Raw genomic sequence first — 13,445 nt, forward strand, 5'->3', positions numbered from 1 at the left:
TCAAGATCACTTGGTGGTGACATGCTGCTGACACTAACAGGAAAGAAACAGGACCAAATTAATATTAAAATATTATTAAGACCCAAAAAAATGTCTGAAGTGCACTGGAAGTGCAACTCACAGACTGTTAAAAGTGCAAACACTCAATCATGGCATAAGAACAAGGTATATAACATTGTTCCATAGCTGCACTCTCCAAAGTTACTAAGCTTGGAAGAGTTGATTGCACTTATATGCCACAATTTGGGTTTGATAGTAAAGTCTCCTTTTTTTTTTTATCAATGTCAGTGACTAAATCAGACATATCACATGCTGTGGAGTAACTGGGTGTTGGAGGACCAATCAATTTGCATCACCCAAACAAGTTATACAATTGAAAGTATTTAAAAAATGAAATACTGTGGCAACTGTTTTCATCTGGCGTATCATTAGGCCAATACAACATGTTGTATAATATATAATAAAATATTTAATGATAATAATAATGTATAATATTAAATGAGAACTATAATCCAGGAAAGGAAAAAAAAAACATGTATACAACTTGAAATAGAATGCAGGTATTATAAGATTCTAAAAATATTGCTGCTTTATTATCCCTTCTCCCTGTTATTTACTTTCTATTTATTTAGAATTTTTAAATAATGATTATATATCTTGCAGCAGATTTAAACTTGTTTTTTTTAATCAGTGCATATATGTTTATATTATGGTTAGTATTGTCTGCAAGCATTGGAGATTGCAAAAGCATATAAATAAACAGTACAATGGTATGTTATTATTTAATACTCTGTAGGTGAGAGGTTAATACTAGCGACATGTCAGATAGCTAAAATGACAGATGCCGGAAAAGAGGAAGATAGTGACAGTGGGTACACTGGGTAGAAGATTATAAAGACATTGAGGCTCATTTGTGAGCTGCACACAATCTAGAGTTACACTGCTACTCTGTATGTGTTGGTCTGCCTATTTGTCCGCTTACAGAGGTTCAAGGTGTGTGCTCAGTTTCTGGTCCTTCAAAATGTCCCTGAAAAATCCATCTGCTTCTAGCTGCAGGTATACCTGAAAACGTGCATGGTGGAAACATTACTTCAAGTCTAACCTGCTGCCACTTTAGGACTAGGCCTTTATATATTTATTCTTTTTCATTCTTCTCTGAAAATACTGCCCGGTTTAACTTCATTTATGCCTTAAATGAATCAAGAGAGTGAAGGGATTTGAAGACTGTCTTTTGTTACATTTGTTACTTCTGTGTGTTTTCATTACACTGGTGGAAATATTCATAGAAATACACTTTTCCACAAAAATGAACATGACGTTCCATAAAAGGATAAGCCAAGATTCACTCTGTCACCACCAGAAGTAGGGGGGGGGGGGGGGGGGGATGAAAAGTTATTTTGGGGATAAAGGGCTGTGTGCCCTCCTAAAAAGTAAAAGACACCCTGCAAAATGCACCCTCATTATCACTTTTTGATTTACATGATCTACAAAACAGTCTAATTTTTGCACCTAGGTGCCCTCATGTACTCCTCCGGTTGGACTATGTAAACATTTATGCTAACGTAGACTTACCCCATAAGTAGGCACATAACGTCACAGCAAAAGGATTTGCGCTGTGGGTTTGCACTTAATACACTTTTACAGTTGCTCTTGATTGCAGAGACATGTTCTAGCATACATATGTGACCGTCATCATTATCACTCGGCACTTACACCTGACCTGAAACTGGTGCAAGTGATACTGCTGAAAATCACATAACTTAGAGATGGCCAAAGCTTGCGTCAGATGCTGTTGCTTGCACTTGTCCTTGCCACACCCTTACTGTACATTGACTATGACGCCCCCTCCCTCCGCCATTCCACACATAAAATCATAGGCTGTCAGAGGTGTCCTGTGTGTTCAAAGATGAAGTGGTAATTCTTGTGTTCACTGCCGTATGGTGCATTTCTGCAAAATACTCCATGTGTCGGAAGAAGAATACTCCAAACTGAGGCTGTTTTTCACTTTCTTTCCACTTTTTTTCCAGCAAACCACATTGGAGATGTTGCAGAATCAGACCCAAAAAGATAAACGTTTGAATTATCTTTCTTAAGTACACAGTTTGAACTTATTTAATTTAGTTCATATTAATCTTTGCCCCTGAAGCTTGCCATCTAAATTCCTTCATTTATTTCTTTGTTTTTGATTTGTCATAGTCCAATGAAGGGGAGCCATGAGAAAAAATGATGCATCCGCATACTAGAAAACCTGCTTGATCAAAGTAGGGTAGCCCCGAGACTCCCTTAAACCTCCAACCAATCACAGGTGGTTTTCCACAATGACTTTGTGACTGACAGGCAGTTAGGAGAGTTCCGGGGACTCCCTGCTTTAATCCCACATTAGACTACTTGAATCTAAATTCATGTTGCTAAAAACACAATTGACAATGCCGTGGCACTTCATTCATGTCAGTGTGAACATTCCTTGCGGTGGGGTTTCTACATGTAGCGCAGACACTGGAAACACCTTGAAATGAATGAGCAGCTGAAATGAATGGCAAAAGAGTGATTTTTCAAGCAATCCTGGTAAATCACATTTTTGGATATCAATTAAAATTGTCATAATTTGCTTGATAGAAAAACTCATCCGGTAATCTTAAAGCTGTACATCTAGTTAGTGCTGCTAGTGCAAATTTTTAAAAAATGGCACCTTAAAGTGGGTGTGTTTGCACGGACCAATAGGAATCCGGAAGCTCTCTGCTTGTGGCTTCATATTGGTCCACACACCACACACCACACAGGGAGATGAACAATGTATCAGGAAAAATGACCGTATAGAGGGGAGCAGTGGGGAGGTTTATTTTCCACTCTACCCGAGAATATAACTTCAAGTGTTCCTTTATGGCCATTTAAACTATTTAGATATGCATAACAGTACTGGCAATAAATCCACAATTTCAGTAAAAAGCATACAATTTTATTGTTAGCAAAATTTAACAATACTTTTAAGAAGAAGAAGATGAAGAAGTGAAAATACAAACTGTCAGTTAATTATAAAAATTAGCAGAGAAAAAAGAATAGAATACATTGCTTGGTTGTTTACTATAATTAGCCATAAATAAAGAATCAAATCACATTTCTGATGGGAATAATATTTACATGTGAAAGTATAGTTTTGCATATCTTACACAAAAAGTGATGCAAAGCACATTCATGATACTATTGTTAATATTATTGTTATTATTATTAGCCTTTGTATATAGCTTCAACATACTGTAATCTACAACTGTACATTTTATTTGTATGTTCTCAAATCTTATTTAATGAAATTAGTGTGGAGCAGTGTTAGAAAATTATGGGTAAAACAAGACACCATATTCAGCACAGTGCAGATATTCAGCATATTGGTTATTGTTTTGCTATGGCACTTTGTGGTTTAGTAGCTTGTTGTTTTTTTTCCATTTCTTCTTTTATCAAATTCTTGGATAGCTTTATCATTCTTAGCTGTAGCATTAGCACAGACATTCTGTGTTTTTGTTTTTGTTTTTGTTTTTGTTTCCACACTAAAAGATAAACAAGATGTTATTTATTTTTGTGCAGTAAGTAACAGATTCTGAAAGTATAACAATAAATGAGGACATTTATTAGTTGTATGTTTAACCCCTTTGCCGCTGAGCTTATTTTTGGGCTGGTCACATTCCAACGGCAATATCACTAAATTGTTTGTGCGGTACCAGCACAAATTATACCTTGTTTTTGTATCTTTAAATTATCAGAAAATATCATGAGTTTATGTGAACCTACTGTCATTGCAAAAATAGGAAAAACAGAATAAAATGCATAAAATGTGTAGGAACAATACGGTAGCCCAACAAGGCATACCATTATGAAAACTAGACAACCTACCGCATAATATGAGGTTGTCTCTTGAGTTTATAGAATTCATAATCGAGAACATGTAGGCAATATAACTCCGCCCCCTCTCTAGACTTCTTAATGCTTTCTGTAGTGTAAGTTATTGATTGGTGACCAGGCTACTAAGCAGGGGCGGATCTAGAGAATTCTTCTACCCGGGGTGATTTAGGGGGGGCGATTTAGGCCCTGCCCCCTTTTTTACATCTGAGGCTGCCGGCGGCTGCATACTATGTGCAGGTCCGTTCAGCAGTGACAGGTAGGGACAGTGTGCTGCCCGGCCGCTCTGATTGTGTTTAAAACACAATCAGAGCGGCCGGGCAGCACACTGTCCCTGCCTGTCACTGCTGAACGGACCTGCACATAGTGTGCGGCCGCCGGCAGCAAGCCCCTGCTAGGGGGGGGGGGCAATTGCCCCCCCTGGATCCGCCACTGCTACTAAGGGGGCACCTTATATGATGGAAAGGATTCCCCAATCAAACAAGAGTGCCTCTGTGCCTTTAGGTGCCAGGACAAGGTAGATATGTGCATTACATTAGCCATTCCCCATCTGGTGATCAAATCAAACAATAACTTCTAAGAGGCCATATTATGTGAAAGAGGGAACTCCCTTTCAAATTAGGGAGCCCCTGATTTTTTTAAGCTAGGGTGGTGAGATCTGTGCCCTGCTCCCCCATCCCTTGAAATCTTAATTGTTTCTGTAGTATAGAGGTTTATTCTCTGGTAATCACCAGATAATAATTGCTAAGGTGAATCTGATTTGAAAGGGGGACGCCTCTCTTTATTTATTTAATTATTTTTCTGTAGGCACTGTGCGAAGAGGTGGGGCTTAATGATGTCTTCGACCACCAATTGAAAATTGTTGTGGGGGACAGATAAGTATAATTTGAACTTCCTTGAACACCCTGGGGGGAATTCAATTGTAAAAAAATCTACTGTTACCAATACAGTGCTTTAAAATAGATATTTTTAACAGATATAAACGCAGCAAGATGACCATCAACAGTATTGCCTCATGGTAACTAAAGCAGTGAGATAACATACGTCTTGGGGCTGTAGCCCTTTCTTAACCCAAGGCAAAATATGGTCCTAAGTGGGCTTGACCTTTATTATTAGGCCTGATCCCCATCTTGCACCACATATCCTCACAATTTTATTTCAATTGAAGTAAGGTGGGCTTAAACGCAAATGAAGTGATTAATGCGCTGTGTGACAGGAACTCAATTCTGCCATTATTTTTAAAGACTTGCACTCCATCTATAAATCTTGCAAAGTATAAAGAATGTGATGAACTTAAAACCAACACTGCAGTCTTATTTATTTTTTTCCCCCTTTTTCTCCACACTAGTACTTTGGTGAACTTCTCTTTCCTGGGATCCTCATCATTTGCTCGATTCAGAAAGGGTCTAGGCACTATATTTACTTTTAGTGGGAACCTCTGCTCGCCAGCCTCATTAATGATCTCTGAAGGTCTGGAGAGCCTACTCATAGCTAGATATGGTAGCTGGTTCTTGATTGGATGACTGTAGAACTCTTTAAGACAGAAGCCAGCTGTCATTTCTAGTTGTACATTGTGTCCAAAATCATTATGGAGGCTGGTGAGTGGAAGAACCCCAACCAAATTACTAATGTGGGGTAAAGGTGTAAGATGAAAAATAAATCATGGAAGATGAGACATAGTCTAAGACCATACTTACATGTATGCGTTGTATTTGCATTCTTTACCAGTCGGCTTATAGCTAATAATATTTTTCGACTTCAAGTTACGGAAAGTTGGTTCACAACATTCTGTTAGGTCATAGGATTTATCTGAAATGTAATAAGTACAATAGCTTAAATAAATAAAATAGATGTAACACTATTGTATTATTCCTAACATAAGCAGAATATATATTTTTTGAATTTTTAAATGTTTGAGGTTAGTCTTACAAATATAATGTAACATGATATAAATATGAACAGGTGATTTAAGTGGGTCTAGGGTTTCTATAGGCATTTACAGCATGGTATTTCCTTGACACTTACAGATAGAGCTATGACTTTCTAACATTCTACCCATAGCTCAATTTATATATATAATATATAGTCAGATTTATTGACCTTTCAGACTATGCATTTTTACACATTTGATTTAGTTTTTAGGTGGCTGGATAGATAAGCCTATCCTACGTATACAGATGTAAATGCATATGCATGGATAATACTTATTTTACTATGTTTTGGAAAGTTTATTCACCACTCTTCTATATGATTGAAGGTGAGACAGTTGTGAGGACAGGTCCCACCAGAAAGGGCTAGCTGTTTCATTATTAGTGAAGGAAGTGACAGATTGGATGGCTAAGAATGGATAAGTAATGGATGAGTGGGAATGTTTACATTACCTCTATATATTTAAAAATTGTCTTTAAAGTGTTGTTGTTTCAAAGATTCAAAGATGAAATACAGTGAATCTCATGAAGTCAGCAATCTTTCACAGTGTTTTCCTGCAAATAGCAGATTCTGGAAAGGGAAGGTCATGTTAACTACATTTTTACCTATGAAATTATGTTCCTGCTCTCAAACGTTGAGTCATCGCTAGAGAATTTGTTAAACAAAAATAGTAATTTTCCTAATCTCAGTTTGTTCCTAACTCTAGTTTTGAAAATATGATCCTGTATGTGTAATACAAACTGCATATGCACACACTGTGCAGCCCTTTTGTAATAAAGCATGCGCCTAGTTTATGCTCCACAGTTGGCTGGCTGTACCATGGTATTGATGAACAGTGCTGGGATGCATATAGTCAGGTGCTGAGCGGATTCTCATTGCAGAGATTACTGAACACCCTACCACAACTGCTCAGTTGTGAGTCATACTCGCTCTCTAGGGGAAACTGCTCTTGCTTCCGGTTCAAACACAGAAACAAGTAGGAAGCTCTGTTATTAGTCATAGCATTATGATGGGGCTTCCTAGCTTAGGAATACCCTTGCACTGCCCAGCTCTGCCCTTCCTTGGCAGCAGGTCAAAAATTCTCAAGAGGCTTCTGCTGAACAAAACTGTTTGCAGCTTAATATCTCATGGAATCTAATTTCTATTTGTTGCAGAAAATGTTCTTTCTTCCAAATCAGTGTAACAGGGACAGAAAGGGTGGTTAAATTTAGGGCTTATCCATCGTTGATTCATTTCTAACATATTACACACGGTGGAAAACAGTTTGTTTTTCAGTTACAATACCATCAGCAACACTGAACATTCAGGCATTACACTATGGCATGTATTATTATATTATTATTATCATTATTAGGTGTAAGTGTTAGGGCAATGGAGGTATGCTACTATCATTGGATGTCCACAGAACTGGATGGCTCTCATCCTCGTTTTGAGAAACATAACATCTGCGCTTTATTCCATTACAATAGCTTTTTTTTGGTTTGTTAATAGACCTTCTTTTTCTGATGGGGAGTTTTGGTTGACAGGTTATTTAATTTCAGTATTACTTTCATTAAAGCTGACACGTGGGATCACAATGACACATACATGGACATATTTCCACTTCTTGCTGCATGTATGATTGAAGAGGTTGTACATTTACTAACAATGCTTGGTGCAAAATATGTGTATAAATTGGATTACTAAGGAAAAATTCTAATAACCTCATCACAATTACTCAATCGCGTAAGCATTTTCATATGCTACAAAAATATGTAAATTTTCTGCTTGTACCATTTAACAAACACACAAGTTGAGATCACAATTAATTATTGGTGTTTCTACACTAACATAGGTAATGGCGCTAATGACACATACAGGAAACATTTTTGCATTGGGTGCATAGCTCACACAACTGTGTATCTAATATCTAATCACATGCTCCGTGCACTGTCATGGCCTGCTCCTTCAGTCAACATTATTTATTGTTCCAATTTCGGGCAAGTTGTGGATAATTTGAAAATTAATCTGCCAATGGAGAAACGCTGTCATTTCAGGATCCTCTGAATCAATTTGCCCATCTCATATAATACGTTGGGTCTATATTTGGTGGAGATGGATCTATGTAATATGCTGGAAATTGTTCTGAATGTAGGGTAATATATCATGTTGGAAACAAAAAGAGCTGTCTGTGCTGGACATTGTGCTGTATATGCTGGATGTCAGAGCATATAAAATGCTGGACATTGGGCTGAGTATTTATGACATTAAGGTATAACATATGTTGTATATGCTGAAAATTGGACTATAATGTATAACATGATGAAAATAATGTTGTATCTAATATGATGAAAATGATGTTGCATATCTAATATATAAATGCTTAGTGGCGTCTGTCTGTCTGTGTGTGAAAAAAAAAAAACCAAGTTGCAGCGCCACCTGCTGGGCAGAGTTATACACTGACCTACTAAATTCTTAGTGTGTGTGGGGAAAAAAATTCAAAAAGGGCTGAAATTTGGTAGGGCTCAAACTCATTTTCGTGAGGTAATTTTACCTCATGAACACACATGTGTAGAGGCATGCGTTAGTGTGTGTGTGTGTGTGTGTGTGTGTGTGAAAAAAACTATTTTCTCAGAAAGGGCTCATCCAATTGACCTGAAATTTGGTATACTGACATTATTTGACAAAAAAATTAGAATAGTCAAGTCAGTTAACTTCCATCATCCCCCCTTCCCCCCGTGGGAGGGGTAGTAAAGGCTAAATTTACGAGTTGAGGGGTCAAACTCATTTTCGTGAGGTAATTTTACCTCATGAACACACATTAAAAAGGGCGCTTGCGTCGGGAAGTAACGATCTTCCCCTGATGAGGCCTGGGCTAGGCCCAAATGCATGACAAGAACCTTTTTAAGACCTTAAGTATCTTGATTTGACTAGAATGCATGAGTATCATGCACGGGTTAACTTGTAATATATATGCATGGATACGGGGCTCTGTACATTGAACATGGAACTGTACAGTAAGTTGGCTATATAATATTTCCTTTTTTTCTGTGTGCTCTATGTATTACATTTTTCTCTATAACATTTTGTTTTTTTAACTTGCAGAATTGGAAATTGATTTCCATGTGAAATACTTAGCACATACAGGGAGCTGCACTGCACTTCTTTGCAAGGCTTTTATTTTTTTCATTGTAGTACATAGCATTAAGTTCTTTGTACTATACATTATTTACTCTATTTATTTATTTTATTTTTTATTGTGTGCACTATATACTACATTTCTCTTTATACTATTTCGGGTGTGCTAAGTTTCCCATGGAAATCAACTGATGTTATGAATAAAATGTGCAAATTTCCAGTCTGTAAAAGTGTTTTATAAACCATTTGTACAGAAAAAAATAGCCATTAACTATACTTTGATCATAGATAGTTAATGTGAACATCTCAAAGTAATCATCACTAACCACTTTTCACCTATTTTAGATAAATGATTGCTGCTACCTCATGCTTGGCAGTAGAACCTAATCTCAAACAATTGAACATGGAAGTAATATTACCTCTCCCAAAATACACGTTTCTTTGCTTTAGCTAAAATGTGTATGTATATATATATATATATATATATATATATATATATATATATATATATATATTTATTATGGAACTATATAAAATACATATATTCAGACACGTATGCAAGGCATGTTGTATTGCTTCAGTATGACCAGCACAGCACTTAACAGGAAGTTAGTTTTTACATGCAGTATTTTTAGATTGAGTCTGGTAGGTTTGAATGCAGAACTGAAAGCTCTCAAGTGAGTATCTGAATTATGATTTCACTTTTTAAGCACTTTTATTGACTTTTTAACAATAATAATTTGGTCAGCATTGTATGTAGGACCAGTGCAGCCAAGTTTAGTCATGTGTATATTAATTGGCTGGGTGTGCTACCTTATGACATTGAGGGGTAGTAACATTAACATTAAGAATGTCTTTACTAATAGCAGCTGAATAGCATTGTTGTGCAATAGTCATCAATGCCCACATATCACAGCCCGAGACTTGTTTGTGGCTGCTACCTTCCCTGACAACCCCTGTAGACTTTGTTGCAATGCATTATTTCTAATCTTCAGCACACAAGCATATAGTTATAATTATAACATTAATATGACCATTTGCATATACATAATTGGGAAGCACTGTGCAATAAATTTATATATACATGAAAATATCTAATACAATCTGCACTGATATAACAATGGATGTCATGGCTCTTAACAACAGGTTTGCAGATTTTGCTATTGTTGAGTTCTCTGCATCTATTTATGGTTTTGAAAACAATATATAGGTAATATTTACTGACTCTCATTAATTTCACAATCACAAACTATAATTGTCCGGAGATTAAATATTGCCTCTCTTGAGGTTATCTTCTTGTGCCATTTAGAAATGATTGGTTCAAGATATGGGCACCCAATCACAATAAACATAGCGTTTAATATGAACACTGTATCTCCCAATGAGGAACCAGTGCTACTGCATTATGGTTTCCACAGAAAGATCCTTAGGCGCAGCTGTATCAAAGGCAATCCAGCTCTCCTCTGCATCCCTGCATTAATAGATCACTAGTATGCCAGGTAGCATTAAATCACTATTACAACCAGAAATTAAAAGAAAGCAGTAGAATGTTTCCTGTCTCCCCGAAGTCCTTTTCAATCCATCAAATGATGTTATCCATTTCTGTAACTCTGAAGTCTAAATGTCATTCCAAAAACATAAAGTTCCAAACCTACAAAAAGAACCTTCACCCCAATTAGTGTACGCACAATACTGGCCCTACATAACTTCATCAGACCTTATGCAAAGTACACATATTTGGTGCCCGTATTCTCTGGACAACTAGCTGGGTAAGTTTTGGCATACATTTCTGAGGTTTCACTCATTATGTGAAAATGTAGCTTTGGAAAGAGTTGTGGAAAGTTATATTTTTCATACTTTTGGCTATTTTACTCTACATAAGAACTATAAAATAAAATATATTTTTTCCAATATGCTACCAAAAGAAATCCCAAAAAACGAGATTAAAATTTGTTTTGGCAGACTGAATATACAAAAGGTATTCTCTATGAATTCGAGTATCTAAAACAATAAATTCTCAATGAAAACAGCCACTAAACCTAAGAAAAGATATTAATCTCATGGTAAAATGCATCACTAAACATTCGGAAATATATATGTAAAATCCCAATACTATGACACGACATAAGAGATTACACACTGTGTGTGTGTGCAAAACAACACACATACTGGTCCTCAATAGCATTATCCATGAACTGTTTTCTAGAGATACTTACATATACTACTGCAGGACACCTCCAGCACTAACACCACAAGTACAGCAAGGCAGGCAGCTCTCATGATGACTATTACAGTGACCAGGAAGGCAATGGCTTCTTTGGTGCGTTTTACCTCAGATTTTATACTTTTCTTCAAACTATATGTAGTATGTAAACCTTATGGAATATAGGAGGAGGATTCTAGGAAAGCCACCAACCAAACTATTTTTAATTGTGAAATTCCCCTATGTAGGTAGTGTTATAAAATAAGTGTATGATGCATAGGAAAAAAGGAACATTATGTGGACACAACAGGAAATGTATTGAATGTTGTTTTCAAAGGTCACTAAGATCCATGTCTGTCCTTTAATAGATAAATTACAGATATTATCTAGAAATTTTTATATTGTATACATTAAAGGATCAACTGAGATAAATTGTTTCAGACAGTATTTGTATTGTGACCCAATAAGCTCTTAAAAAACATTTTCAAACTCATAATTCATTATTTGCAAATTTTTTAAAAATAAAAACTCAAAAATACTGTATATGTGATTAAGTAACTACAACTGTCGACATGTTTAAAATGTTGACATTGCGACTGCCGATAGTAGTAATATCGACAGTGAGTATGTCGACTATCAAAGGGCAATGCCAGTGACAGCCAGCTGACCCGGTGGCTGCAATCCCGGCAATACAGCCAACGGGTCCGGCACAAAATAATTAATATAAAAAAAAATATACACATTATTCCAATGGTCTGTGGTTGGCTCCAAAGAAAACCTCTTAAAAATAATCCAATGGTCAGTGGTTCTGTATTGTGCCAGGTAATGTGTTTGGGGGTGGGGGGTTAATGTTTTTGTGCTTTTTTTCCCAATATTAACTGTTTTGTGCGAGACCTGCGTGCTGTATTGGGGGGAGGGGGGCACATTTTTTTGCAGGCCTGATTGCACTAGGGCAGCGGTTCCCAAAGTGTGCGCCTCAGCTTCCAGGGGTGCTGCGGCGCTGTCACAAGGGTGACTTGGGCCAGCCATAGAAAAAACAAACAACACAAAAACCTACCAATCCGCGCGGCGCCGGGACCAAGCATCCTCCTATCTCACGCAGCTGTCGCTGCGCGAGAGAGGAGGGGGACAGCGTGACAGAGAAGGAGGACAGCATGAGTGGGACAGTGGAGGGGGACACAAAGTGTGACAGCTTGGCAGAGGAGGGGGACAGCGTGAGACAGGGCAGAGGGGACAACATGAGAGAGGGCAGAGGAGGGGGGACACCGTGGCAGAGGAGGGGGACAGCGTGAGAGAGGGCAGAGGGGGCAGCATGAGAGAGGGCAGAGTGTCTGGATGCAGAGGGAGCAGAGTGTCTGGGGCATAGGGGGCAGAGTGTCTGGGGGCAGAGAGGGTAGAGTGTCTAGGGGCAGAAAGGGTAGAGTGTCTGGGGGCAGAAAGGGTAGAGTGTCTAGGGGCAGAAAGGGTAGAGTGTCTGGGGGCAGAATGTCTGGGGGCAGAGGGGGCAGAGTGTCTGGATGCAGAGGGGGCATTTTTGCATACAACTAAATAAGTATTTTTGTCCTGACCTAAATACTTATTACAATTTTTTGACCCAACTAAAACAGGACTGCTCAGTAATTATTTTGGAGGGGTGCCTTGAAAAAATTATGGAGACTGTAAGGGTGCCGCGAACTGCAAAAGTTTGGGAACCACTGACCTAGGGATTTCAACCCCATTCTGAACAGGCTGCTACTGTGTCCTACTATGACAAGCACCGGCACTGACACTGGCGGTCATAGCCTAGTGCTTTTTACAGTTTTGAAGGAGGTACGCCATCACCCCTTCATTAGTGGTAACAAGCCCAGGCTACCGAGCGCTTGTACTTGGTTCATTTACTGGGGGTTGCATTTTTTCCAGATTATACATTAAAACGCCAGTCAACATCTTGTTGATGATGACTGGCATCTCTAGTATACGGCTGTATTATAATATGCTTAAAGAAAACCAGTTTTATTGAGCAGAAAAATAAAGAAAATGTCAAAATAAAACAGGAAATTGTCACTTTATCATGGATGACATATCTAGGCTATAAGTGAAACTGCGATATAAGTGGGGCTAGAGTCTAAGTATCTTATACTAAATAATCGTCTGCTTGTATTTATTAAGTCATTACCTAGTGTATATATAATAGTATCTAATTTTACCCGCAGGTCAGTTATAACTTACTGATATAAGAACTCAGATGATTAAAGAAGAAAGAAGTGTGGCTGTCCATAGTTTAAGGAGCTGAGAGCAACACTGTAATACTGACACTTTGCAGTGC

The 13,445-nt window shown here is 37.7% G+C and overlaps 1 long non-coding RNA gene across 1 annotated transcript; it reads right to left on the reverse strand.

Annotated features, from left to right (window-relative positions):
* Positions 1-3,066: 3,066 nt before the first annotated feature.
* On the reverse strand, positions 3,067-11,342 carry LOC142140254 (uncharacterized). The gene is made up of 3 exons (XR_012688358.1): positions 11,154-11,342; positions 5,589-5,700; positions 3,067-3,542 (listed from the first exon to the last, which is right to left on the reverse strand). It is a non-coding gene; the product is annotated as an uncharacterized LOC142140254 (long non-coding RNA).
* Between the last annotated feature and the right edge of the window lie 2,103 nt (positions 11,343-13,445).

Source organism: Mixophyes fleayi, chromosome 2, assembly GCF_038048845.1.
Source record: "Mixophyes fleayi isolate aMixFle1 chromosome 2, aMixFle1.hap1, whole genome shotgun sequence".
Lineage (NCBI taxonomy): Eukaryota > Metazoa > Chordata > Amphibia > Anura > Limnodynastidae > Mixophyes > Mixophyes fleayi.